We start from the raw sequence: 23,940 nt of genomic DNA on the forward strand, positions 1-23,940 counted from the left end.
ATAAGTAGTGCCTGCGACTGAATTAAAATTGGCCACTTGCAAGGCAAGTAACTTAACTACTGTGTTACCTCTAGGGCCCCATTGATCTGATTTTTAACTCTATTAATTTAACCTTGCAGTCATTTGTATGCTTTTTTTTTTAAGAAAAATATTTTACATTTGACTTCTTTCACTTTTCATAATATTGTTAAGGTCCATCCATGTTATAGTATGTATCTTTTTATACCCATACCTGGTGGTGGTGTGAGGATCTATGGGATTCCAAGATGTGACTAAAGTTGACAATTCAATACTTACCCATTCTATTTAGAGTACTAAATGCTCCCTATAACATTTCTTTTACAAATTGATGAACACTATTACACTCTATGCCTTTTGATGGTCTATAAATTAATTACTATTAGACTTTTCCACTAGGGGATGATTATGTATAATCCTTCTATGATCATTTGTGTGCATGAGTTCATGTAAAAATGGTCACAATACAGATAGTTGTGTACTAGCAGTAGAAATCTAGATAATATTGACAGTCTAATTTTTCAAGAAACTGCCATACTATTCTTACATACACCATTTTACATTTCCACTATTATGTTTGAGGTTTCTCTAGATCCTTACCAATATTTGGTATTGTGGGTTATATTAATTTTAGACATTCTAGTGACAGTATGGTGATATGTCCTTATGGCATCAATTAGTATTTCAAGTGCTAATTAAACATTTGCCTTTTGTGTAGTGCTATTTTAACAAATAAGAAAAATGCATTTTATTTTAAATAAATGAAAGTGATTAAATTATTTAATAGATCATTTAGAAACAAACCTTTTCTTGACACTATTACTGAACAAAAACAAGGCCAAAGTACAAGATTTCGATTTTGACATCATGTGGGGTTAGATAGGAAGATATCTCTTGGTTTTATAACTAAACTTCCACTAATATCTGACCATAAAAGTGGAAATAGTGGGAATGAACACACCAGTACTGATTGTCAGATTACATCTTCATATTATAGGATCATACATCAGCCTTTCAATATACCTGGAGGGGTTGCTAAGTCACAGTTATAATTGAATTCTTGCAGGAAGTACTAAGAATAATTTTAATGAAAGTTTTACATCCTATTTAAAATAAAACATCTTTATTTACTTAAGTAACAGGTTTTAATAGAAGATATTATTCAGAAATTATCATTTTATTTTGGATTATTTTAAGTTTTTGTTTATCATTTTTTTTTGATTCATTTGCTTAAAAAAAATCCTAACTTGGGGCCAAAGTGATAGCACAGTGGTTAGGACATTTGTCTTAGGCTGCAGCTGACCCTGATTTGATCCTCAGCATCTTATATGGTCCCCCAAGTTTGCTTGGAGTGATTTCTTTTTTTTAAATTTATTTAAAGAAAATAAATCATAGAGTTGACATAGTTGTTTATTATACATTTGTTTCCAGATAAGTGTAAGCTGCATTATTGAAAAAAAAATAGAACGAAAAATAACAAAAAAGAGATAAAACTTAAAAAATAAATAAAAATAAAAAATGATCAGACTTAAACATCAAATCCAAAGCCAACTACAGCAGAATCAATACCCAATCTACAATAAGCTAGACACAGAAGGAACACATAAGAAGAACTTATACTAGCAGTCCGGGGGGCAAAGGAAGGGTGATATGGGATGCATGCTGGAAACAGGTGAGGAGGGAGGACAACATTGGTGGTGGGAATGCCCCTGATTCAATGGCACTATGTACCTAAAATACTACCGTAAAAGATTTTTAATCTACTTTGGTCAATAAAAATTATTAATAAAAAGAAATAAAAAAGACAAAGTACAATAGCAAGCACATTTATGAAAATTATTGCATCACCAATGAAATTATTAATACAATGATAATAGCTCTTGTTGATAGTTGTTCATTTTGTTATATTGGTGTGTTCCTAAAGTTTAGTCAGATAGGTACCCCAAAGGAAATTGTAGAGGGTCAGTAATGAAACAGGGCCTTCAAGAAAATGAGAATTGTGGATGATGGAGGCAGCAGGTGAGGTTTCAGCAGGGTGGTGGTTAAGTCCACCCTCTCATCCAGAGATTGCCAGATTTCTGTTGCATAGGCCAATGTACCCATGATCTTTCACTGATTGGTTTACATCTCTTTGGAGAAGAGTGAGTCTATGAAGCTGTATCAGTTTGAACATCGTGACTGCATCTTTGTGGGCATGATTACAACTGCAAGTAAATTTAATAAATGGGTAAAAATTCTAAAATTGCAGTATCTATAATGACTATAATAGTACCAAATGGAGACAATAAGAAAAGGAGAAAAGTAAATGCATTTATGATCAGGAGACACATTTTAAGTCTTTAGATTTATAACAACTTTTCCAGAGAATATGGTTATTATGGAATGCTCAGGAAATTTTCTCTGATCTCCACCACCAAATAAACCCCCCAACCCAAACTTTTGAAAATTACATTTATGAAATGTTAAAAGTAATTATCAAAGCAACTGGAAGCTTAAAAAAATAAATGGGTATTTTTACAGAGTCTCTTTAGCTGTTGGTTGACCAATAAAAACCACTGAAGTAAGCTAAGTGCTCTGAGAGGTAAAGGAAATAAAGTACTAAACCCATTACCTGTCTATTTCAGTAACAAAATTTTGTGGCTAGAAAAAGTTTCTAAAAAGTAAAATGACTCAGAATCTCAGAATAAATCTCTTTTTGTATAATTAAATGTGGCAGAATATTTAATGTGGTAGGAGAATTAAACTAAATTTTACTAGTAACAGTGAGAACATAAAATTATAAGGAAGAAACACAGAAGAATCAACATAATGCTATAGGTTCCAATCTTTCCTTTAGGCTGGAAAACCTGTTAACTTTGAAAGCACGACCAAAAGACTACTTGTGTTTAAACATTACTTACATATCAGATAACTGCATATCATTGTACATGATTACATACCATGTGTTGAATACTTTGTTTCCATTAATACGGTGTCCAACATTCAGCTTTTAAGCATTCCACTTCTTACCCACTTTTTCTTTTCCAATATTAAACCTGCATACCTTGTTACAATCCATTTTGCTGCAGAAAACTGGAAGCTTCCTGTGCAAGAACTTGAATGTGGTATCTGAGATTATTTAATAGTTTTCACTTTGTACTGTATGAAATTAATTTTAGCCAATGGAACATTCCATCTTCCCAATAATGAACCATTTGAAGTATAGGTGGTGGGATAAAAAAAATTTCCACTTTGATCTCCAGTTCAGAAATTTCAGGCTAAAATTGCTAGTTTTCAGTTCTTAATAGTTTGTTACCCATCTATGATTTCAAGAATAAAGAGTATAGAACTCATTGGGAAGTTATCTTTCACATTGTGTCTTAAAGCATTATTACAGACATCTACAAAGATTTCAGAATTTTAACAACTTTCTCTGCTTAAGGGTCACAGTGATCAAACCTTAAAGAAAGGTTTGCTGTCTTGCCATTTCTGGACCCAGAGTTGTCCCTAATCTAGCTGGATTTCAGAGCTATTTGTGGCTATAAAATAATAAATAGTAAAAAGGGAATATTTAATGGATCTAAAAATGTGTTACTATCTAGGTTCTGTATTCTTTAATTAAGACTTAATATCATAATTCTGTCTTCAAAGGCATGATATAATTCATATTATACCAGACAAATGCATTCTGACCCTTATTTAAAGAGATTGTCATTAATAAGCAATAGATCTACCTTGTTAAACAAATCATTAAATAGATAAGTGATGAATTTTGCAATGACATATACCTCCTCTTATCTGAACCCTAGCCTCAAAGCTGGTCATCATGGATTAACCTGGTCCAGCTGTAGACTGAGACAGGCTGAAAAGCATAATATTAATCACTTGTATATTTTCTTTGGTAAAATGCTTATATATATATATATATATATATATATATATATATATATATATATATATATATATATATATATATATGAGTGTGTGTGTGTGTATTTGGGGGAGCACACCCGATGACACTCAGGTGTTACTCCAGGCTATGCACTCAGAAATTGTTCCTGGCTTGGGGCACCATATGGGATCGAACTGTGGTCTGTCCTAGGTCAGCTGCATGCAAGACAAATACCCTACCACAGCGCCACCACTCGGCCCCTATATATTTTTTTATTTTTAAATTGAACTGTATTATCAGTAAGTTGCATTGTGTATATATGTTTTTTATGGATTATTTTTGTTTTGGGGCCACACCCATTGATGATCAGGGGTTACTCCTGGCTATGCACTCAGAAATCACTCGTGGCTAGGGGGATCATATGGGCTACCAGGGATCTAACCCAGGTCCGTTATGGGTCAACCACATGCCAGGCAAATACCCTACCACTGTGCTATCACTCCGGCCCCTGTTTTCTATAAATTTTATCAAATATAGGATTTATGACTATTTTCCTAGTATTTTATTTATTTTTCATTTTTTATATCTTTGAAACCATATGCTTTAAATTTAGATGAGGTATAAAAGATCAATTTTGAGAAAGGGGAAAAAAAGGAGATGGGGCTCTGAGGCCAAGTAGTCTCAGGTTCATCGTTAGATTAAAAAAAAAGGTGAACGCTAAATACCCACACCAAAGTCAATAACAATAGGAGCAAGAGACCCAAACTATAACAATCTAAACTTAAAATGGGCCTGTTACACTGGCAGGCTAGGAGTTGAAGAATGAAGGTATGGAATGCATGCTGGGAACTTTAGTGGAGGGAGTTCAACATTAATGGTGGGAATGGCCCTGATTCACTGTCACTGTATGCTTGAAATCCAATTATGAAAGACTTGTAATTCACAATGATCTCAATAAAAGTTAAAACTAAATAAAATATCAGTTTTTATTTTATGAATCAATGTTTTGTGTCATATATAAAAATGTGACTTTATGAATATTCTTTTTTTTTGTTTTGTTTTTGGGCCACACCCTGTGACGCTCAGGGGTTACTCCTGGCTATGTGCTCAGAAGTTGCTCCTGGCTTCTTGGGGGACCATATGGGGCGCCGGGGGATCGAACCGCGGTCCGTCCTAGGCTAGCGCAGGCAAGGCAGGCACCTTACCTCCAGCGCCACTGCCCGGCCCCATTTATGAATATTCTTAAGGTTTCCTCCTATATTTTCTTTCAGAGTATTATTAATTTTAGATCTTATATTTATGTTAATGATATATTTTGAATTTATTTTTATGTATGTCAGAAATTTTTGTACATGGGCATTCAGTGTTGCAGCAATCATTTGTTTAAAATTATCCTTTTTCCAATTATATATTTGTTGAATAAGTTTGAGAATTTTAAAAATCTCCCCATCAGCATCCAAATTGGGAGCAAGCTTCCAGAAGGTTCTAGGTCACATCACTAGATCTTTTTTGCCTTTTTTTTGTATGGTAAAGATATGTTAATATATTGTAGAACCTTAAACACATTCGTAGCCTGATGAAAGCCTTTGTGGTTTTTCTGCAGAATTTTTGTAAATGTTAGCTTTATCTATTTTGACAGAGTTCCAAAGAGACTAGATTATAAAAAACATTTATCTTAAATAACCACCACCTAGAAGTACAGAATAGTCCAATTATTCCCTGCCTGAGTCACACCATGTCTGTTTTCCCCACTAGATTATGAGCAGTTCAAAGGTAAGAACGACTAACAATAAAAAACATTAACAACTACCATTTTGAGCACTTGACATGATCCAATGCTTTGTTCAGTACCTTATGGATATTATCTCATGTCATCATTTCCCAAAACTCTGGAGCTGTATTTCACAGAGATACCTCATAAAGTGACTTGCCCAAGTTCACAAAACCATAAATGACAAAACTAGTATCATACCATAGTCTCTTTATTACACACATATAACTAAATAGTCAAACATTTTGCATGAAACAGCACTAAAAACTCCAACCTGCCATAGAATAACAATGTAATTTTGGCATTACAATGAATATGTAGTCTATTGGGTAAGCAGACGTTGAAATCTTAAACTTGGATGGGTTAGTCTCTTCATGAGGTGGCACTCCTAGTCTTAGTTTTTATTTTATATTGTGACAACAATTTTGAGCTTTATCCCACAGTAGATGTGGTTTTTTCATATTAATGTGGATGACTTATTATTCTCTTGATTTGATAGCTTTTCTCTAACTCTTGACAAGAGTCAGTATTGATCTTATATCTGAAAAGAGAGAACATTACACTGACTTTTGGGAGGCAGGTTTCCTCTCACCAGCTATTCACTAACTGCTGGTGTCTTGTCAGCATCCCTCCAGAGTTACTTTAATAACCTTTTTAATTTGAAATATGATGGTAATGAACTTCCTGACATTTCTTCTCACACCTCATTCCCACAGGCAGTGTTACATATCTCAAAAATAGGACCCAGGTGGGTTCTCTAACAGTTTTAGGTTAAAAATTCTCTTTGTTTTTTAAAAAGACAATAGTCTAGAAAACATTCACTCTTTTTTGCTTGTTTGTTTTTATTGTGGCCAAAGTGAAATAAAAATCTTTCACAGTAATATTTAAAGTACATAGTGACAATGAATGAGGGGCATTCCCACCACCAGTGTTGTCCTCCCACCACCCTCATTCCACTCTTGCGCATAACATGGTCCGTGGTGCTTCTGCTACTCCTCACTAGCTAATATTCTTATAGCCCAACAGTCCATTTAAACCCAATCTTGTTCTGTGCTGATTTTGCAGAAGACATTTATTTTTTTCCTAAGGAAATCAGAAGTCTCCCATTCAAGCTTCCACAGGAAGCACTAAAACTGAAGCTGCTCTTTTAGTGGCTTCTAAGCTGGAATTTTTCTAAAGCTTCTTATTCAGCCCTATCTCCCTTAAAAAAACATGTAAATAAAATGAAGTGTTTCTTAACTTAACAATTTTCTTTAAAAATTTTGTTGTTTACCATACCTTGCTGTTCTAAAGACTTACTCCTTGTTCTGTGCTCAGGAATCACTCCTGGAGAGGCTCAGGGAATAGAGTGCAGTCCTGGGGATCAAATCTGGACCAGTTACATGCAGAGAAAGCTTCTTATCTATTAGACTTAGCATTTTTGTTTTCTGATAAAATAAAATAGTCTCACCTTTACTGTGAGTCACAGCTTCAATAAGGCTATGTAATCTATATAAAATGTTAACCCTTATCAAATTAATTATAAAATAATCAAATGCCTATTTGTCGTTTGATAAAACATGTGGGGATACACAGGTCCATAGAGTGAAGATATTTTCCTAAAATAGGTTTGCTCCATCCACTTGTTTGTTCACTGAAAATTTACAATGATACTTGTTATTTGTGATTCATCAAAGCTAATGAGTTAATAATGTAATGGATACATGAATACTGTGGTTGGATATATCACTCTTTCAAAGTCAGGGCAAGGATCTTCTTTGACACTTAGTACTTAAGGTGGGAAATAGAAGAAGCATGGTGAAGTTAGTTAAGAAGTATGAACACACATGGAGTCTGTAGTTAATCCCATGGCAACATGCTTCAAGGGCTGAGAAACCCTGTATCACTTAGGCCAAGGGAATTCCCTTTCTAATTTCCCCAATATTTACTGTGCCTATGCAGAAGGAAAGAAAAAAAAAAGGAATCAGCACAAATGTTAGTTTTGTCCTTGTTTGTTTGTTTTTTTTGCTTTTGCTTTTTTGGTTTGTTATTGTCATTGCTGTTTCCTTTCTTCTTCTATGCTCCGTTTTGACTTTTTTTTTCAGAAGTGTGATTAATGTGTGGTGCATATGTCTAGTGCTGTAGTGCTCATTGGATTTCTTGTTTGATTTTTCTTTTTGTATTGTTGTGGTGATCCTCGTCTTCTTCCCTTTCTTCTCTCAAAACTGATGTTTAGGGGCCGGTGGGGTGGCGCTAGAGGTAAGGTGTCTGCCTTGCACACACTAGCCAAAGAAGGACCGCGGTTCGATCCCCGGGTGTCCCATATGGTCCCCCCAAGCCAGGGACAATTTCTAGAAGAGCTCTTAGCCAGGAATAACCCCTGAGCATCAAATGGGTGTGGCCGAAAAACAAAAACAAACAAACCAAAAAAAACCAAAACTGATGTTTAGATCCTCAAGAAGGACTCTGCCCACTTTTGGCCTGTGGCATTTTTACCCCATTCTATTTCTTTTCTTTTCTTTTCTTTTTTTAATTCTGTTTTTGCAAACAGAACCACATAACTGAAACCATTTTGCTCTGCCCTCAAATTGAGAGGGAAATAACAGAGGGTACCAAGTCCAAATAACTGTATGATCATTAAATAGTAATAAAAATGATCAGACTTAATCACCAAATCCAAAGCCAACAACAACAGAATCGATACCCAACCTACAGCAAGTTAGATACAGAAGGATCACTTATATTAGCAGCCTGGGGGGTAAGGGAGGGAGGTATTGGATGAATACTGGGAATGGGGGGGAGAGAGGTCAACTTCGGTGGTGGGAATTCCCCTGGTTCAATGTTAATATGTACCTAAAATATTACTATGAAAGATATGTAATCCACTTTGATCAAAAATAAAATATAGGGGTGGGGCTCTAAACTTCTGGCCTCCCAGCTTCTTGAAGGATTTCTCCTTTCTGGGAGCTGGGAGTCTAGCAGGAGGGGGTTTGGCAGGCACAAGAAACATTAATAGTACTCACTATCATTGAATTATGTTTTTATGTATGCAGAATGTCCATTTTGTACTCTGCCCTTTTGCATACCCCTTCATAAGGTCATATTTCTCTTTAACTTCCTTAACTCCTATCATCATTACTCCTCATTCACCCTTTCTAACTTAAGTTCTGTGGTGTCCTAAGTCACAGATCAAAGTGGTGTCCTGGAGTTAACACCCACCCAAGTATTTTAAAAGGCATAAAAAGGACACTTATGTCTTTTCAACATTTTATGGGTGTTTTTTTTGACAGCTATTACTTTAGCTGAATATTTTCTTATACAGTGACGATTCCCCCCCCCCCATGTTTTTTATCTTCTCTTTGTGAACTGCTCAATATGGAATTTGGTGTGAAAGAATCCCTCAGTTTAATGCTTATGTTTGAACCAAGTCGTGGGTATTGTTGGAAATGTTCTTATGCCCCTATATAGCACCACGTGGCTTTATTTCTTGTTTGCTTAGGCACACTAAAATGGGAAAATACTATCCATACCAATAATTTCTTATCTAATAGGGATGGGAACACACAAATCTTGTAGTGCAATGAGACCTTACACCCTGAACATTGACATAAAGACCTGGCACAGGCCTCAGAAGAATGGGCATTCTCCATTCACCCCTGATATAGAGAAGACATCTACAAAACATCCAAGGTTGTATATAACATCACCTGGAGGCATTCCTCTACCAGGGAAGACCCTACAGCTGCTCTGACATTGATCTACTTAAAAGAGACTTCCCTTAATACTGAGAAGACTTAACAAGAACAATGACCTGCTTACTGGACAGGGCTTGCTGTATTGCCCCTTAATTGTGAGGTTTGTCTATAACATCACCTGGAAGCAATCCTCTGCCACAGAAGACCCTACCACTGCTCAGACATCGTCCTGCTCAAAAGAGACTTCCCTTAACACTGAGAAGACTTAACAACAACGACCTGCTTACAGGACAGGGCTTCTTGCATTGCCCTTTCATGGTGAGGTGAAACAAGAAGACACTCCACACCATGACTTCAAAGTAGGATATGCAGATTCCAGAATCTTTAATACAGAAACATGATACCAACAACAGAGACTGTGTGAAAAGTGTGTTGGCACTACGGACAATGTCTTGGATCGGACGATAACTTGCCTGAAGCCTAGAGTTGGTCTTATGCCAGGAAACATCAGGGGTAGGATCTCTTTGTATTTAGGCCAAGGTTATTCCTTTCCATGCCTCTCATATTTTGGTGCGCCTATGCAAACAACAATTGCCACTCTAACACCGTTTTTACTGTGCTCCTTTGACTCTAATCCTTAAAATGCACCCACTTAAAATTTGAGGTTAACTTAAGCTAATATGCATGTACATGGAAATGTAAAAAAACACTATGCCTCTAATGTTTAAGGAGTTACGTAAGTTTTATGGCTTTAGATTGCCTTGTGTGCTGTTAAGAAATATTATAATGTGCTACAATCTGGGGACTTGAGGGACAAAGTAGTTGTACATGGATTCTGTTTTATTTATCTTAACGTTCTTTGGCTGAAAGTTCAAAATTAAGATATCAGCAAGGGGACTTCTTCTGAGAATTATGTTATGGGTGATTGTCCTTCCACTGTAACTTTACCTTGTCCTCTTTCTTTGCATCTTTTGTTCTCATAATTCAAAATAAAAAAATTAAAAAAAAACTAAAAAAATAGTTTTGATGAAAAATAAATAAATAAAATATAAAAAAAAGAAGTATGAGTTGGACCCCTAGCCACTTTATGATTCTGTTACTTTGCTCAAATCATGGGTTATCTATAAGACTCTAATTCTATATTTTAAATTAGATCTATATCTCTATTTTAATTATTATTTGATATGTGCAGACCTATGATTAAAATTGAACTCAGTTGTCAATTAAATTGGGGGAGACATTTTTTGGCACCTGTCCTATCTCCCTGGAAATAGCCTATGACTTTTTCAAAATCCTTCTTGAAATTCATCATGATCTGTTTTATCTCCAAAAATTTGTTCCTTTATTTTTTCCACTTCAATTCTACATTTTAAATTGTTCTGCTATAGTACCCAGCTGCACCTTTGTTTATACACAGAAGTAATTTTAACTCTTAACTGTTAAAACCTTGTTTATTTTTCTTGGTATATTCCAGACATGACACAGGTATGGAACATGGTGGGTACAATAAAGATGCCCATTGATTGCTGTTAGAAGATGGTTAGTATGATTTACACAACCATTTTTGTTGGTCTCTCACTTATCTTTTTACATTTTTTTCTTTGAAAAAAAACTCCCTCACTCCTTTGATTGTGTCACACACAACTTCGTTATGTCTTACAGTAACATCCAGTCTTCAGCCCTTTATCCATGGGAATAACTGTGATGTCACTCAATACAATTGTATACATTATCCTCTTTCCTAGTGATAAGAAGAGAGGAGGGCACAGCATGTGACCCAAGCTATTCCCTTTGTGTTTCTTCCTCAGAATGTGTTTCATTCATATTTATCAAAATTTAATTTTATGTAATACTGTGGGCCATGTATAAAACACTTTAACCTGAAATCTCCACAGTTATTGACAATTACTCAAATTATTATCAACATTATAATATAATAATTGTGAACATTAATAATCATTGTCAACATTAAGGCATCAACATATAAGGAAAAGAATGAGACATTCAGTCTACATATACATGCACTGTTATATGTGACCTTGACTTCGTGTTACAAATTTAGTGTTATAAAACTGTTCCATCATGTTCCATTTGATTGCTCTGTAGGGTTAGATTTTTTTAACAAAATTCTTGAAACTGTATCCTGCCCTGGTTTCTATGACATAAATCTCCATGGGATTGTCTTCTACTGCTAAGTCACCACTCTCTTGTCTCCTTTGTAGATTCATTTTGTTCGAGAGTTTGTTGTCACAAAGAAGAGAAAGTCTCTTCCATTTGGAGCCTTAGAAATTGGAGGATGTAAATCAGAAAATGCTGATGGCCAACTATCATCATTTCAGGAAATCTGTGTTGAGCAGGACAGAATAAAGCTAAAGTCACACAGAATAGAAATCTAAAGATCATGGCAGTGAGGATAATAGTAAATCCCTATGACTAGCAATTTCTCCTCCCTTCATTCTCTTAAGCTCACTTTCTTTCTAATAAACCTCCTTAGTATTTAAAAAAATTTGTCTTCCCATAGTTGCAATCTGACTAAACTAAAACACTATCTCGACCTATCGTTTAGCACTTATCATTCTACTAGAGTGACTACTATAAGGACTTAGTGCAATGAAATAAAGTCCAGGCCTGGCTCTCAAACAGAGAGACAAGATTTCTCAGGGCCCAGAAAGGAGTTTTCAGACCATGTGACATAGGAAATGAGCACATTTTGCAATAATTCTTTGTTCCAGGATAAACTTTGAAAAAAAAAATCAGTCTACACTTTGCCTGCAGCATAGCCTTCTGAAAACCTGAAATCTTTCAGAAGAATTTCTATATTTAGGTGCTGACTCAGCCAAAAAAAATTTTCCCCCCAACTAATTTAATTTTGCAGGCCTTACCGGTGAGTGACAGTGTTCCAGATTGGGAGCACTGTAGCTGAAGGCAGCAACTTGCCTGCTGTTATTTTCTACTTTTGTTCTAGTTTAATTGCTTTTGTACATGTGCCTATTACATGAAGAACTAAATGAAAACTCTGAAGGCTGAAAATAGCACTCAAAATAGAATTTGTTCCCTCAGAGTCTCTTGTTCGACTCTGTAACCAAGATGCTTTTTGACAGAAAGGGTTTTATTTATCTATCTGATGCTTTTTGACAGAAAGGGTTTTATTTATCTATCAATTTGTTTATTCATTTATGGTAGAACCAGAGATGTAACTCAAGCCTTGGGAAGGCTCAGGACTGCATGTGGATGACTAAGTTTCAAGACCTGGCTCAGGAATCACTTCTGGCGGTGACCCAGGGACCATATGGGATTCCTGGGTTCAAGTCTGGATCAGCCCCATGAGAATCAAGTACCTTGCTTCTGTGCTATCTCTTGGACCCAATCCATTTTTGACTTCCCATTAAATGCCCTCTTTTAAAAAAATGTATTTATTTATTTACTGATCACTAACAACTAAGTGAATAAATCCATACTAAACTCATTTTGTTCATTTTAATCTTTGGGCTATCTTTTTATAAAGAAAGATTTTTCAAGAGCTTAAGAAGATGAATTACACCAAACTTCCATTACCACATTTAGTCCTTAAGTCTTCAGCTCATATCCCTACTACTAGTTGGTCTCATTATATGCTAATTTTGTTAACTCCATATGGGTCTACAGAATAGTATTTTCTTTGTTCTTTGGGCCACATCTGGAGTTTCTCAGGACTTACTTCTATCTCTGCACTCAGGGATCATTCCTAGCAAAACCCTAGGCCCATATGGGTGCCAGAGATAGATCTCAAGTCAATCATGCAAGGCAAGTTCTATAACTTTTTGTTGTTGTTTTGTTTTGTTTTGGGGCCACACCCAGTGATGCTCAGAGGTTATGCCTGGATATGCTCTCAGAAATAGCTCTTAACTTGGGGGACCATATAGGACACTGGAGGATTGAATCGCGGTCCGTCCTAGGCTAGCACAGGCAAAGCAGATGCCTTACTGCTTGGGCCACCACTCCGGCCCCAACCCCTATACATGTTTAAAGTTATAAAAGGAGCAATCAAAGTTAAAAAGAAAAGAGATTTTCAAAGTGTATGATACCAGAATCAAAAAGTAGCACCATTTAGGAAATGCATCAGAAATAAAAATTTAGAAGTGAAAATTTTCTGCTAGAAAGACAGAACTGGAGGTAAGACATGTACTTTGCATGCCATTGGCCTCAGTCTTATCCCTGATACCATTTATAGTCCCTGAGCAATTCTAGAGGTCAGTGCAAAACACAGAGTCATGCATAGACTCTCAGCACTGCAGTGTAGCCCCAACTACATCTCCATACAATTATTTTTAAGTCCAACTTTTATCCTGAAATTATATGGTGAGCTTCAGAAAACTACATTTTAATAAGCCTTTCAGGGAGAGGAAACTTTGCAAGCCATAGTAAGAAAAGACTGGCATTCAAGATGTCCAAAATCATTGTAGAAAATAAATCAAATATAATTAATATTTATCATGAAGAAATTTGAAAAATAATTGTGAAATCAGAATTGTTTCTTATCCAGAATGTATTATGACATAGAGGCCGCACATATCAAGAGATATATTATGTCAAATATGACATTTGTGTGATCAGAACTAGTTTAGGACTTAAAGGAGTTTTATACTTTTTTTGCATACAAATTTAAATAAACTGAGAAAAGATTAGGGCACAGATTTGGAGATTTCTTCTGTGGAAGAAATCACCTTTAAAGCAAACATAAAAACTAATTTCCTAGACAATCAGATTTCATCTTCTTTAATGATTTTGTTCTAGTAATATTGACAGTTGAGAGTGGGGAGGGAGGAATCATCATTTTGCTACTATGCAATATTAATTTAATTTGTTTTAACTGCAGCTTAACCAACAGCATCGACCTCAAACTGATTTTTAATAATTTCTAATAATTTGGAAGAGACCCTTATCTTTTTGATCACCAAGAGTGTCCGATGGCTTTTTTCACTGAATGTAGCTTTGCAACTAGAAGGCTATATTTATGAATAAAGCATCCCATAAGTCCAAGATTTTGCTATAATGTCCCTCACTCAGTACACATGTGAGCCTTAACTTTGAAAGTAAGTTGGAAGTATGGAATGAAACTCCTTGGCTAGGGCAAGAACTGATCTTATTTCTCTGCATTGTTTCCTGACTCTCCCCAGTACTATCTTCTTTCTAAATAGGGATACTGCTGTGGCATTCTCTCTACATAAGGACAGTCCTCCATGAAAATAGATTGCTAACTTGGAGCACCAACAAACAGACAATCTGCTCCCAGTTCTTACCCAGTGGCAGGTCATGGTGATGGCAGAAGCAAGTCCTCGGTAGCAATTCTAAGGGTGGACATCCAGACAGCATTGCCTATGTCTCAGTCCATTTCCTACAAATTTATCTTGGCCTCTCACGTTTAGCAATCTTACTGGAAAAGAAAGGGTTTCTAAATGGCATTCCTAAGGTAGAACTTGTTGGTTACTCCTCCTCCTGAAAGACATCTGTGAATGATTGACATTTCATCCTATCAGGTGCCCTCTGTCCCCACTCATCTCTCAGTCTCTCTTTCTCTCTATGCTGCCAGGTAATTAGTTGGGTATTCAATAAAGCTGTCTTTGTTAAATGCCCGCTGAATGAAGTAAGGCTGTAAACGAAGCCAATGTCTACACACACACACACACACACACACACACGATGTCTTCTCAGTCATGAAGAATTTTTTACTCATTTCCCAAAAGAAAATTTACAGCAACAAAGTTGAGCAAAAAACCCCCCCTTTTTTTTTTTTTTTTTTTTTGCTTAGCATCTTCCAAGTTGTCCTGGGTCAGTGTGACTAGTGTGAAATCCCACTGCTTGTCAGTGGCTGTTATCCACAAAGACTCCAGATGATTCTCTATTTCCTCTCAGTTGCAACAAGAGCCCAGGATTTGCTGTTGCATAAACCCGAGTCCAAAAGCTGGATCTAGCATTTATTTGGCTAATCTCCTAAATCCCTGCCTGAACCATTTTATAAGTTCTATTGAGGCTAACAATACATAGTCAGCGCTTTTTTGACATTTTGGATTTTTTGATAAAACATAAATGATATCTACCTTCACAGTTTATGTTTCTAGCAAAAGAGATTAACAGTAGATGTAGGTAGATAATATAGGGGCAACTATAATTTAGTTATATAATATAAATAATATAGGGCCAACTACAGTTGCCCACACTATGTAGTCTTCTGAGCATCCCTAACTTTCTCTGGTGGTCCATTGAACCACAGGATTTGAACAGTACAAATTTGCCTCGAGGCATTGCCCAACTCCCTGAGCTCTGCTAAAAGAGCCCCTTGCCCCAAATAAGATAAACAACAGTCACTGTCAATCAGAAACAAATCATTTTTATTTTTTTGAAAATGGTAATTACTATTAAAAATTATCAAGTATGGAAAGTAAATTAACCAGGTAATGGGGCATGTATTATAAAATTCAAACTGGATAGATGGCAAAGCTATCAAAAGCAAAGATTTAAAAGAAGAACCTTAGAGAAAGAGGATAACTGTAGAAAATGCAGACTAGGCTTAGACTATAGCTAATAGTAAATGTTCTGAGACAGGAGTTTGTGGAAGAAGAAGGAAGCCTGTATGGTAATAGTAATCAATGAAAAGAGAAGAAAAAGTGAAGGCTGGGTCAGAGAGATAGTATAGAGGTAGGGCATTTGCCTTGCATGCAGAAGGACTGTGGTTTGAAACCCGGCATCCCATATGGTCCCACGAGCCTGCCAGGAGCGATTTCTGGTATAGAGCCAGGAGTAACTCTGACCCAAAAACAAAAACAAAACAAAACAAAATTAAAAAAAAAAAAAAGAAAAAGTGAAGGCTAAGTGTGAAAAGGTGATATAAGCTTGGTAATTCAAGACAAATGTAAGAGACTTTTTATTTTAGTTTTAGAAAGCCATTGCAAGATTTTGAAAAGATGCATTAGGTAAACTGATGTTGATACATTGATAAGACTGGAATATGGACAACATTCTGTGGGGAGGGGGAAGAAATCAGGAGAAAATTGAAATTTTCAGTCTGGCAGCAATGAAGAAAAAAAAGGGATAGAATTCTGACTATATTAAAATGTAAAAAGCATGTCTTTTTCTCTTTTCTTGTCAATGTGAGAATTATACCCAACAGACTTGGGAGATGTACTTGGAACTCTTGGCAATATTCAGGGGACTTTATGATGCTAAGGATCAAATATACATGTTACTGCATGCAAAGCATGTGCTCAGCCACGTGAGCTATCTTTTCTATATATCCAATTATATATTTTTATTTCTTTAGCACATTTTTAATGGAATAACCATGACATAGTCAGTTACAAATTTGTTCATGACTGAATTTCGGTCATACACTGTCCAACACCCATCCTTTCATCCCTTTCCCATTACCAATGCCTCCAAATTTTCCTCCTGCCTTCCCCACTGCCATCCACCGTGCCTATCTCTATGGCAGACAATTTTCTTCTCTTTTTTTTCTTTTAGACACTTTGGTTTGCAATATCGTTAATGAAGAGGTATCATGCATATATCACTTTACCCTTTTTCAGCACTCATTTCTTTTTCAGAGAGATCATTTCCAACTGTCATTGTCATGGTGGTCCCTTATCTGCCCTAACTACTCTTCCCCACTATTTGCAACAAACTTTCTACCATTCACAGGTCCTTCTTGTCTTTGTTTGTCTCTATTGTCTTGGGATATTATTGCCATACTATATATATATATATATATGTATATATATATATACCATAAATGAGTATAAACATTTTATATCTATCCTTCACCCTCTAATTCAATTCACTCAGTGTAATACTCTCCATATCCATCCATGTATAAGCAATTTCCAAGACTTCGTTTTACCTAACATCAGTGCACTATTCCATCGGTTAGATGGAATATCTACTCATCTGTTATTAAGCACTTGGGTTGTTTCCAAATTCTGGCTATTGTGAATAGTGCTGCAATGAACCTAGGAGTGCAGGGGTCTTTTCTGCATTGTGTTTTGGGCCCTTGGGGTATATTCCCAGGAGTGGTATTTCTGGGTCATATGGGAGCTCAATTTCTTTTCTTTCCTTCTTTTTTTTTTTTTTTTTGGAGCTCAATTTCTTGTTGTTTTTTTTTAAATGTTCACCCAATACCATGATTTCTTGAAGTGAAGTATAAAAATTCTTCACAGAGTGAAGATGAAGGAATAGATGGCATCTAAAATACAAGGAAAGAAACTTCAGAAGAAATGAGTCCTGCCTACCCCTTGATTTCACACTAATTACTTCAATAATTGTGGAAAGTCACATTTCTATTGTTTGATAATAAAAAAAAAAAACAGAAGCAAAAACAAAAATAGACACCAGCCAGCTCCATCTTGTACAGGGCCACTGAAGACCAGTATTCCTATTTGTTATAGGGAATTGATTTGCCTCTCTTTGAGTATAAGGTTTAGACTCAAAGTTTCTAGAGACCACTGTAAATGTATTTTCATACCTGAAGAAAATGTCTGGCACTTATTAGCCTCAAATATTTTATGAATAGATGTTCTTATGAAAAGAAGCAAAGATCCTGGCCTCTTTTTAAAATCACTTCTATAGTTTCTAATTCTTGAGGCTCCCTGAATCAAAGAATCTCAATTCCCACCTTGCATTAAGGCTGCAAGAAGGCCAAATCGATAGCCTCTCACTTTCATCTTGCTTTACACTCTATTTCAAAGACACTCATAATAAGCTGAAGGTGTCTCCCTTAAAGCCAGTTTTCACAAGTGGAGAAGCCAAAACCCACAACATCCTCCTCTGCCATCCGTTCCAGAAAGAACACTTGGCCCTGGGTACCTGAGGGGTAGGACACATGAGAAGGAGGGTGTTTGAATTTATTGCCTTCAGCTCCACATGGCTTTGGCACCTTCCTTTGCCCACTTTTCCTCTTGTACACTCACCTTTTCTAGTTTAAACTTAAAAGTGGGTTTTGGAAATTTATTCCCTCTCCATCAGGAAAAACAAGCTCCAAATAGGCCAAAGTAAATTGGCTGAGCCTTTGAATAAATGATTATTTTTCCTAAGTGGTCTCTTACACATAGCCAACATCAATGACGTTAGCCAAAAAATAAATTGAAGAAAAGTGACAAAACTTAGATTAAAGAAAAAGTTGAATAGTTAACCTATAAGTCCCAAAGTTCAGGGAAAAGGATCTGAGAACAGTTAATTCAAGGTTTATTCTATTCTTATCTCTCATAGGAACCCTAAGGATTTCAAGTAGCCCTAATCAAGAGGAAAGAAGGAGGACCAAAAATTGGAGGGTGTCAGGAATCTACCTTCTGCCTGAGGCTGAGTAGGAATGACTAGACAGGGTTTTTTTGTTTTGTTTTGTTTTGTTTTTGCAAGGTTTTTTTTTGTTTTGTTTTGTTTTGTTTTGTTTTTGCTTACAGCAAAAACAGCTAGTCTGCCCAATAGTCCTCCTAATCCTTTTGGGAAATCTAGCCAGTGTCCAGGACATATAGGAGAAAACGTCAAGAGAAAACAGCCACACCAGGGGAACCAGTATCTGCCACACTCCAACTGGGGGTTCTTATATCTGTCTCCAAGCAACTGATTCTAAGATTTCTCCATGCTTGAACAGACCTCTTTTAAGGGAGTATAACCCAAGTTGATAGACCCATATCAACTTCCCTAGGATTCTGTGTATTTAATGCAAAAAATTTCTTCATTAGAAAGCACAGTTACAGGAAATGCCTTTAAACACAAGCATCACATTCAACAAATGAGAAAACCAAGGGTGAGAAACGTGTAATACTCTACCTAGACGCTTCCAGTGAATCAGTTAACTGAAGAATTACCTTAAAACAAAAGATAAATATAAGCTCAAAATAAAAGGTTGGAAAAGAGTCTTATGAGCAAGGAAAAAGCTAAAAGATAGGTATAAGATATTAATATCAGAGAAAATAGATTTCAAACTCAGTTTTAAATCTTCTTGTTCATGTATTTCCTATAGACACATATCTGTTTCATATCTGATGCTACTTGTTAAGCATTTTTGGTTTTCATTCTTCCTTATTTCCTTCCTTCTTTCCATTCTTTCTTTCTTTCTTTCTTCCTTTCTTCCTTCCTTCCTTCCTTCCTTTTTCTTTCTTTCTTTCTTTCTTTTCTTTCTTTCTTTCTTTCTTTCTTTCTTTCTTTCTTTCTTTCTTTCTTTCTTTCTTTCTTTCTTTCTTTCTTTCTTTCTTTCTTTCTTTCTTTCTTTCTTTCTTTCTTTCTTCTTTCTTTCTTTCTTTCTTTCCTTTTTTTCTCTTTCTTCTTCTTTCCTTCTTCTTTCCTTCTTCCTTCCTTCCTTCCTTCCTTCCTTCCTTCCTTCCTTCCTTCCTTCCTTCCTTCCTTCCTTCCTTCCTTCCTTCCTTCCTTCCTCTTCCTTCCTTCCTTCTTCTTTCTTTCTTTCTTTCTTCTTCTTTCTTTCTTTCTTTCTTTCTTTCTTTCTTTCTTTCTTTCTTTCTTTCTTTCTTTCTTTCTTTCTTTCTTTCTTTCTTTCTTTCTTTCTTTCTTTCTTTCTTTCTTTCTTTCTTTCTTTCTTTCTTTCTTTCTTTCTTTCTTTCTTTCTTGACTTTGAGTACATTCCTTTCTTTAAAAATATCTTTATTTAAGCACCATGGTTAAAAAATATGTTTGTAGCTGGGTTTTAGTTATAAAGAAGAAAAACCCACTTCACCAATGCAACATTCCCACCACCAATGGACCCCAACTCCCTCCTACCCCACCCCTTGCCTGTATTGAGACAGGTATTCTATTTCTCTCATTCACCATCATTGTCATGAAAGTTGTCAGTGTAGTTATTTCTTTAACTGGATTCACCATTTTAACCCCTCCCCAACTTCCTGTCTATCTTACCTGGATGGGAGGGGTCTGTGGTTGGTATCAAAGGGGTTGCCTCAGAGGGAGAGGCTCAGGAAGGGAAGACTGAGGATGGAGAGATGAGAGAGCGAATAGATGCAGGAGCAGGAAAGAGGCTGCTTAGATTAGAAGCCATGTGAGATATGCACATGGTGGTTAGGGCCTTATAAATAAAACTTCATGTCTTCTGAAATCTGACTGCTATGGATCATTTCTTCGCCATCACCCTGATACCTACTTGAGCCGGGATGGACGAGAAAGGCTTCACCATCCATACATCCTGCACCTCAAGGACTTTATAATTAATAATTAATACAACAACCACTCTTTGTGGTAAACTCCTTCCTTCCTTTTTCCTTCCGTTCTTTCCCTCGATCCTTCTTTCTTCCTTCCTGTTTTCCCTTTCCCTTCTTTTTTCTTCCTTTCTTTTTATTTTTCTTCTCTCTTTCTTTCCTTTCTTTCTTTCTTTCTTCTTTCTTTCTCTCCTTTCTTTCTTCATTCCTTATTTCTTTTTTCTTTTTTTTCTTTTCCTTTCTTTCTCTTTGTCTTCCTTCCTTCCTCCCTCTCTTCCTCTCTTTATTTTTCTTCCTTCCTTCTTCTTCACCCTACCTCTCTTTCTTTCATCTTTCTTTTTCTTCTGAAACCAGAATCATATCAGAGTAATGAAATGGAGCTACTCTTAAAGCATTGTCTGCACCCCTAGTCCCAATCCTAGCTAAAACTTATGCTATTTATGTACCTTTTAACCAGTAACTTGTTTTGGTTTAAATTAAGTTGATTTGGGTTTCTGTCTCTTTTTATAACAGTTTTCTGACTAACAAGTAGGTATGGGATACAAGTAATCCTAGGGCTGACCAGGTTCCTTTTTTTCCTATATATATGATTTTATATTTATAAAGTAGCTTTTATTTACAAAGCACTCTTTCCATTAGTCCAAGTCACAGAGGAAAAGAATGATATGATTAAGTCCCAGGACAACATTCCCACCCTTCTGGACAAAAACCGATAACAAAGACACATAAAAAAACTTAGACTGTCATAGCATGCAAGATAGACTTGCTTTCTGAGCAGATAGTCTCTGAGAATTCTTTAAGAGCAATTTCAGTGTCTCATCCTTGGTGTGAACCTACATTCTAGAGTTAAAGGTAGAGATTGTGTCAGTGTCTTACCTTCTGAACATGGAATTCAAAATGGCTTCATTCAAAAATTATCAGGAAATCATACTACTTCAAGGGTTAATAACAGGGTGGGTTTTTTTCAGAATATTGGATCTATAAATGATGGAGAAGCTGAGAAATCTAAAAAGATGCAGATTAGTGACAGGAACCATAATCAAAGCTTAGAACTAGCTAGACAAATTAGAGGTGATAATGGATTACATAAACCAAGACTACCTAAGAAAGGCTGGAATAATAAAATGTCATCAGTTTAGCTGTATCTAATGGATTTGCACTGAGTTCTTGGCCATAAATATTTTCACCAAAGGCATTTCTGCTGTAGAAAAATTCCATTGTATTACTAATTGGTTATAAGGCATTTTTTCCCAGAAAATCAGGTATAGAATCATTTATTTAAAAAGACATAATAAAATGACTTTTTTTTTTGCTAATAGTTTCCTAATACTAGGACACACATTTCTAATATTTGTAAGTGAACTTTGTATTGTGTTTTGAAAACCTCATCCATTGTTTGACAGACAAAATGCTTCAATTTCTTATGATTCTATGTAACGTATAACTGTAGATCATATCTGAATCACATTTAAATGTTCCATTGTCTGGCCTTATATTTCATTTAATTATCTGTCAAGTTCTGTGACAATAGTGAAATTTACTTTGTATCATGTTCTCCACTATAAAAAAGCCAAAAAAAAAAAGCTTTTTTTATAAATTATTTCTCTTAGATATCACGTAATTGTTTTGTGTGGTGGAGATAGGAGGGACTTGATTATTTTCCCACTAACTTCAATACTATATGATAAATTTGCTTTTGACAGCTGAGATTTGCAAAATATTATGTTTCATTGTTCCATGATATGTAATCATATTTTTTCTTTTGACTTGGGGCCACACTTAAAAATATTCAGGCCTTACTTCTGCCTCTGGGCTTAGGAATAACTTCTAGTGGAGCTGAGGGCACCACAGGCAGTACTGGGGATCAAATCAGGGTTATCTATATGCAAGGCAAGTACCTTATTACAAGTACTATCTCCCTACCCCCATCCTTTATATATTCATATTTTCTGTCAACTCTGTTAACAGGTGTTACATTCCAAATTTTGAGACTAGAATATGCTATATCTACTTGTCATTACCAAGCTTGAAATGAAAATGTCAAAGCAAAATTTCAATAAATTATTTTATAAATATGTTGGGGGTGGGCCACACCCAGTGTCACTCAGGTCCCCTGGCAGGTACTGGGGACCTTGTATATGATACTGGAGATCGAATCCAGGTTGGACTTTTGAAACTTACTTCTCTTGAGCACAAATAATTTTATATTTTACAGAAAAATTTTATAGCCAATTAATTTTCTGATGAAATGGTTTACCATATAGATCTTACCGTAAAAGTGCCCCAAACCTGGGAACTGGAGACAAGGAGGGGACTTAGCATCACTGGAAAGTGCAGATGAAGAGGGAAGGCAGGTCAGTGAAGTGGAAATGACCTAGTTTCTATTTTCTGTCTTTTTCCCAATTCATTCAAGCAAAGGTCAAAATATGTTGACCTAAATGTATCAGAAGTGGGAATACCTGGGGCTGGGAAATATTCCAATAGTAATATTATGATAGCTCTCAGTCTACCACTTATTTTCATGGCATTGAGGTGAAAACTGTCTTTCAAGAATCAAGCCAAAGAAATAAAATATTTTTTGCATGATTGGGAGGTTTCTTCGGGCATTACGTTGTTTGTTTTTTAAGGAAAACTATATTATTTTGAAACCAGGATATTGCAAATATGATAAAGTTCTTGCCTTGCATCCCACCCAATCCAGTTAGAATCCACTCAGTGGCAGGGACACTCCTTAGTATAGAGCTGGAAATGACATTTGAGCTTTGCTGAGTGCGCACTCCTATCCTCTAGCAAAAAAAAAAGGGGTGGGTGGGAGTGGACTTAAACTGTTTTCATCCCATTATCTTTATACTAGTTGGATATTTATTACTGAATTTCATCACCTCTGTCTGGAAACATGGATGTTGGGAGCAGTCAGCTTTTTAGGAAGCAACTGATCTATGCTTTTGTTTCTCTTCTGTTGTTCCAAGTAGACTGGTCCTAGTGATTTTCATTAAGGCAGTTGAAGGCTATAAACATTGGTCTGTTTGTTCACCCATTTCACCCAACTTTGTGGTTCTGAACTGCCAGCATGTAATTAAAAGTATGGCAGGGCCATCCATTGAAGACAACTCCACTGGGACAAATTCCAAAAAGAGGATAGAACTTCCTAAAATTCTATGATCGTCTTCTCTGCTTTCTTTAATTTCTCAATTCAAAATATCATGCCAAGAAGCTAAAAGGTCATTGAGCATAGCTGCTTGTTGGTTCTTTATTTAGTCCAGGACCATTATGTTATAGCCTATTTCTTGACTAACTTGTCATGGCAGGAGAACTCTGTCTAATATATATTAATACTGGAATGACATGCAGTTCTCCATGTGGAAAATTGAGATTTAGTGGGAAATAGGTCTTAGAAAGGAATTGAGACATCTCTTTGTATTTTACATGCTT

This window comes from Suncus etruscus, chromosome 1 (assembly GCF_024139225.1).
Source record: "Suncus etruscus isolate mSunEtr1 chromosome 1, mSunEtr1.pri.cur, whole genome shotgun sequence".
NCBI classification, from domain to species: domain Eukaryota; kingdom Metazoa; phylum Chordata; class Mammalia; order Eulipotyphla; family Soricidae; genus Suncus; species Suncus etruscus.